The 4,933-nt window shown below is 33.0% G+C and overlaps 1 pseudogene; it reads right to left on the bottom strand.

The window, feature by feature from the left end:
- Positions 1–2,295: 2,295 nt before the first annotated feature.
- LOC141373321 (large ribosomal subunit protein eL21-like) lies at positions 2,296–2,779 on the bottom strand (annotated as a pseudogene).
- Between the last annotated feature and the right edge of the window lie 2,154 nt (positions 2,780–4,933).

Here is a 4,933-nt window from a genome sequence, read left to right as displayed (position 1 = left end):
AGTCCAACAGTCCCATTCCACTTTCTTTTTTTTTCTTGTTCAGAGTCATCTAGGTTCTTACAGCTCTTACAGTTCTTACAGCTGAGAAACTACTCTCAGAACAAATTCCATATTTCCTCCTCTCTTGGCAGCCCCACTCAGCAACTTGTGGCCCTCTACAAATAAGATAAATAAAAAAGAGAGGCTTCCCTTCACCCCACTTCAGAATTTGTCCGTATCTTCTCCTCAGTGTCTTGGGAGGTAGAGTCTCTTCTTTTCCTCTACTTATATTCCTAATCCACCTACTTCTACTTCCAACTGTCATTGGAAGCTTCCAGGCTTCTTCACTTTCTCTCTCTCCTGACAAAGTCTAAGCATAGAGACTCTGTTCCACCTCATTTTCAATAAATACATTCAGTAGGACTACCTTTATTTTTCCTCAGTTTTTCACTTCTATACTATCAATTCCTTTTTCTATTTCATCTTGCTCTTTCTTCAGGGCATGTGTAGGGTGGTAGTTTGCCATCTTGCCTGGAGACAAAATGCTACTTCTGGCTACTGCTGAAAATAAAACTTCCTAGGCCAGTCCCCTGGATGCATGGATACAAAGGGTCTTGGACAAGACCTGGAAATAGATATTTTTAACAAGTACCACTGCCCCAAGTAGTATTTGGGCAAGTTTGGGGGAAAAAATGATACAGAAGATCTATTTTTGATGTTTTACTTTTTTAGACTTTATGTTGAAAAATCTTTTCAAACTTTTCGGCTTTATTTAATAGTGGTATGTAAATGGCTCTCAAATATTTATTTAAAAATTTTTTTTTGTCTTCTGGTAGTTCAGTTATTAATAGAAATCTCAGGTTGATTATACACATCAAAAATCTGGGTTTTTTTAATTGATAAACTTTATCTTTTAGAACATTTGTAGATTTGCAGAAAAATTATGCAGATGGTTTAGAGATTTCTCATATAACTCAATCCCCAACAGTTCCCCTTATAATATCTTGCATTATTTGTCATATTTGGATTAATTAATGAACCAATATTGATACATTATTAACTAAAGTCTGATGACCATAGTTTATATTAAGGCTCACTCTGTATGTTTCATAGTTCAATGGATATTGACAAATGCATGTCATATATCCACCATTACAGTATCACACAACATAGTTTCACTATCCTCAAAATCTTCTGTGCTTTGTCTACATATTCTTTCTTCCTTTTCCCTGGAGCCTGGGAAACCACTGTTCTTTTAATTGTCCCTTTATCTTTGCCTTTTCTGGAATACCACACAATTGGAATCATAGAGTATCTTTTAGAATGGCTTTTTTCACTTAGCAATATGCATTAACGTTTATTCCATGCCATTTCATGACTTGATGCTTCTTTCTTTTTATCACTGAATGATATTTCATTGTATGGATGTACCAAAGTTAGTTTATTCACTCACCTATGAAAGGCATCTTGGTTGCACCCAGTTTGGAGGCAATCATGAGTAGAGTTGCTATCAACATTTGTGTGGAGGTTTTTGTGTTGACATAAATTTTCAACTCAATTAGGTAAAGACACAGAAACACAGATTTTAGATAGTGTAGTAAGACTATATTTTGTCTGGTAAGAACTGTCTTCCAAAATGGTTGTCCCGTTTTAAATTACCACCGGCAATGAGTGAGAGTTCTTATTGCTTTGCATCCTTGCCAATATTTCCTGTTGCCAGTCTCTTAAAATTTTAGTCTTTCTAATAGACATGTAGTGGCGTTGCACTATTGTTTTAATTTGCAATTTTTTGGTAAAATATATTATTATACTTATTTACTTTATTTAAAAATTTAATTATTGTTATTAAATTTATTTCAAAAATTACATAAAGAATTATAGTCATAAAGGGGAAAGATGGAAACAAAATACTGTTTTTTATTTTTTATTTTATTATGTTATGTTAATCATCATATATTACATCATTAGGTTTTTTTTAATTTTTTTATTGTTATGTTAATCACCATACATTACATCATTAGTTTTTGATGTAGTGTTCCATGATTCAGTTTGCGTATAACACCCAGTGCTCCATTCAGTACATGCCCTCTTTAGTACCCGTCACCAATTTTTTAATGACAAATGATGTTGATTTACTTGATATAAAAAGATATTCAAGATATCAGACTAACAATAATAGAATCTAAATTCTGTTTTGAATTTGGTTGTAGAATGGTGTGTTTTAATCTGTAATTTCCTGCTGACGTATTTTATTTTTTTTATTATTATTTTTTGTTGTTGTTACAGTCTTGAGGTCTTTTATTTTCTTTACATTTTTCATGCCATGAATTCATAGGGAATGGGTTCCAGCAGTTTGGGCTCCTTTCCATTAGTTCTCACAAAGTGTGCTTCTCTGGGTGGGGCAGGCTGGCGCCAGTTGAACCCAAGTAACTTTCTCTTTGGTTTCCTTGTTTTTCTGGTCATTTTCCTTCACACACTTCAGGAAGCTATCTGGGCTCTTTGAGTGTTTAATATACTCAATGCGTACATTAATTCTCTTGGCAAGAATCTTGCCCTTAACTTGTTTGTTTACAACAATGCCAACAGCATGCTGAGTCACATTGTAGACTCTTCCAGTTTTACCATGGTAACATTCGTGGGGCATTCCTTTCTGAACAGTGCCCATTCCCTTGATGTCCACAATATCACCTTTCTTATAGATTCGCATGTATGTGGCCAAAGGAACAACTCCTTGTTTTCTAAAAGCTCTAGAGAACATATAGCGGGTACCTCTCCTCTTTCCCTTTGTGTTGGTCATTTTGGTGAATTACTGGAAAATGGTGGTTCCGGCTGAAAGGAAGCCTAATGTCATATTTTAATCAAACATCTTTTCATATGCTTTTTTTTGTCACCTGTATATCTTTTTAGTGAGGTGTCCAGATCTTTACCTAGGTTGTTTGTTTTCTTATCATCGAATGTTGAGTTCTTTGCATACACTGGATACAAGACCTTTTCAGACATGTTTTGCAAATATTTTCTCCCAGTCTGTGACTAGTCTTTTCATTCTCTTAAAAAAAAAAAAAAATCTGCTTATCTTTTAATCCCCTATCCCTGTGCCTACTAAATTGTGACTTCCTCCTTCTAGCAATCAATAGATTGACTGTCCTGGCTCTGGACAAATAAATGGATCACTATTATCTTTTCATGCCCTCAGGCTCACACAGCCCTATCCTTTGGTCATTCTGTTTTTTTCTTTTTTCTTAAACATTAAAAAAAAAATGTTCTACTAAAAATGACTACTCTGTTCTAATTATTTAGGCCAAAACCCAGGAGTTAGCTTCCACTTCTCGATCTCTCATACTTCCCATTGAATCCATTAATATATCCTGTTGGTTTCATTTTCAAAACATATTCAGAATCCAACCAATTCTCAGCACCTCCTGGTATAAGTCATCATTACCTATATCCTGAAGTATTACAATAGTCTCTTAACTGGTCTCTCTGCTCTTTCCCCTGTCCCCATAAAGTGCATTCTACTCTGATCAGAGCAACAGAGTTGACTCAAAAGGAAAAGGCTTTCCCCAAGACTCCATTGAAAATTCCACCTCCTTTCTCTGTCACTCTCTTTCTCTATTTTGTTATCCGTAGCACTTATTCTCATAACTTACTACACATTTTATTTATATATTTCATTTATTTTCTGGTCTTTCCAACAAAAATCTCACATCCATTACAAAAGGGATTTTGTCTGCTTTTTTAGTGCTGTCGACAGAATGTCTATAACTTTGCCTAGCACAGAGTAGATGTTCAGTAACATACAGATGGATAAATATATTGTTTTTTAATTGGTTTTATAACTACTTGAGACATGGATATTCTTTTCTTTTATACCCCAACTAGCAGTATCTTTGTCTGAATGTTTGGAATCTCCAAGCCTTTCTAAAACTATATCTTTATATAGCTAAGTGTTATATATATATAGCTAGGTGTTCAATAAACACTTGTCATATGAAAAGAATGAATGCACTTATAAAATACCATTCTATTCCAAATTCAAAAAACAATTTAAATTATATTATTGTTAGTATAATATCTCAGATATTTCTCTATATTGAGTTAAGTCAATATTTGGCATATATATACATTATATGTGTATATTGTATGTATATGTATATTTAAAATGAACAGGATATTAACCTTTGGTTTATCTTTTATGTGATTACATAGTTGGGCGACATACTTTAGAATTACTGCTATAAAATCGTGCTTAAAATAGAAGAGAAACTTGGGGTGCCTTGGTGGCATCTGGCTCTTGATTTTGGCTCAGGTCATAATCTCAAGGTTGTGGGATCAAGCCCCACATCGGACTCTGTGCTGGTTGTGGAGCCTGCTTGAGATTCTCTCTCTCCCTCTGCCCCACCCTAAAAAAAAAAAGAGTAGAAATTGTATACCCAAATATCCTATTATCAAGCATTTTCAAGTTAAAATAGAATACAAAATATAATAAAGTGGTATGTAAATATAATTTAAAATAATATATAAGACATACTCAAATATCATATTATCAAGCATTTTCACGTTAAAATAGAATACAAAATATAACAAAGTAGTATGTAAATATAATTTAAAATAATATATAAAACAATGAAAAATGAACAACATACATTCCATGAATGAAAATTGATCTTATAAGTATATTTAAGATTTCTATTCAGGTGAAAATTATATATACATATGTACATATGTACACAGACACACATACATATACATATACACATATGTATATATACATTTCTATATTTCTTGATTTATATCACTATTTCTAGTTGTATACATAAATACAACTAGAAAACTCATCCCCATTTTCCAAAATCTTTGATGGAAAAAAAAACACAAATGTTATCACAGTCTATCTTTGGTTTCACCACATTGATTTTTGTTTGGTAGAGTGTACCAGACCAAGCTTTCTCCTTTA

Source organism: Callorhinus ursinus, unplaced genomic scaffold (assembly GCF_003265705.2).
Source record: "Callorhinus ursinus isolate GAN/ISIS: 27379988/994484 unplaced genomic scaffold, GSC_fseal_2.0 scaffold1, whole genome shotgun sequence".
Lineage (NCBI taxonomy): Eukaryota > Metazoa > Chordata > Mammalia > Carnivora > Otariidae > Callorhinus > Callorhinus ursinus.
This window is presented reverse-complemented; position numbering and strand designations above follow the sequence as displayed.